At 33.2% G+C, this 1,306-nt stretch overlaps 1 pseudogene; it reads left to right on the top strand.

The window, feature by feature from the left end:
* The first annotated feature begins 261 nt into the window (after window positions 1–261).
* On the top strand, window positions 262–836 carry LOC126617179 (putative invertase inhibitor; annotated as a pseudogene).
* The last annotated feature ends 470 nt before the right edge of the window (window positions 837–1,306 follow it).

The raw sequence follows: 1,306 nt of genomic DNA, 5'->3' as shown, positions 1-1,306 counted from the left end.
AAAATGTCAAAAGCTTGATTTTTTTTTTAACAAACGATATTATCTACACTAAGAGGGATGAGTTTAGCCTCACAATGGACTAGCAATAATGTGGTTCAAATTCACTTTTGGCGAGATTCGAATCTAAAACTTCTTCCTTACAAGTGAAAGGGAGACATTTTACTTACACCTGAAAAGGAATACTACTAGACCGTAGTACTAAGTGACACCGAAAGCCTGTATTAGTTTACCCCATATTCTATGTGCATCAAAAAAGAAAAGATGAAGAATGATTTAAGCTCTCCTCCAACATAAGACTAATATTTCTTATTATTGTTTGTTTAGTTGTTTTTCTTCCAACTAGCCATTGCAGCAAACTGCAGTCTTATTCCAAAGGATGCCAATCCGATTGAACAAACATGAAACCAAAAACCATATCCCGATGTTTGTGTCTCTAACTTCAATCAGACCCTCGAGTCGCAAAAGCAGATGTCAAAGGCTTAGGCCTCATAATGGTTGATGCAGTTGATGCTAAGGCAAGCGAAACTGGTACCAAAATCGGGGACCTGCTCGATCAAGAGCCAGGAAATAAACCCTTATTAGAGTGCATAATTATCTACTCCGATATTTTCCACATTTATATTCCACAAATTGTTGAAGCTTTCCCTAAAGGTGACTAAAAGTCAGCAGAGTTGGGCATGACCAATGTCATCACAAACGCAGATTCATATGAAAGCGGTTTTCCGGCGGCAGTCCTTTCAAAGATAAAAGCAATCCATGATCCTGCTTATGTGGCTGCAGCAATTCCAAAGTATTACACTCTTGATGTTTTCTTATGTTGTTATAATAAAGTGTGAATTTGATATATAATAATAATAAATGCATACCTTGTTACCACATTCCAATTTGATCGATAATGGTGTCAATATTTAATCAATGTCATCATTTCAATAATTGAAAATTTTAAAATCCCCTTACAATTCATAAACTGTAAACATAAACTAATGTATATTGTAGCTTTCAAATAAAATCTAGTTATAACTAATACTTTTAGTCCGGGTAAATTACACAAAATTACTTCAACCATTGAGCAAGTCACAGTTTCATACCCATCTTTAAAAAATGTTAATGTCATACCTCATCTATGAATTTATTACAATTTCATACATTCCGTCAGTTGTCTGTCAAGTCCTCTGTTAAATGCTAACATAGCTTGAGACGAGACCCTATTTCTATTAAAAATTGATTAAATAGTAAAAAAATTAATTAAATATTAGATAATATAAAAAAAACCAAAAAACCAAAAAAAAAAAAAAAAACCCACACC

This window comes from Malus sylvestris, chromosome 3, assembly GCF_916048215.2.
Source record: "Malus sylvestris chromosome 3, drMalSylv7.2, whole genome shotgun sequence".
NCBI classification, from domain to species: domain Eukaryota; kingdom Viridiplantae; phylum Streptophyta; class Magnoliopsida; order Rosales; family Rosaceae; genus Malus; species Malus sylvestris.
This window is presented reverse-complemented; position numbering and strand designations above follow the sequence as displayed.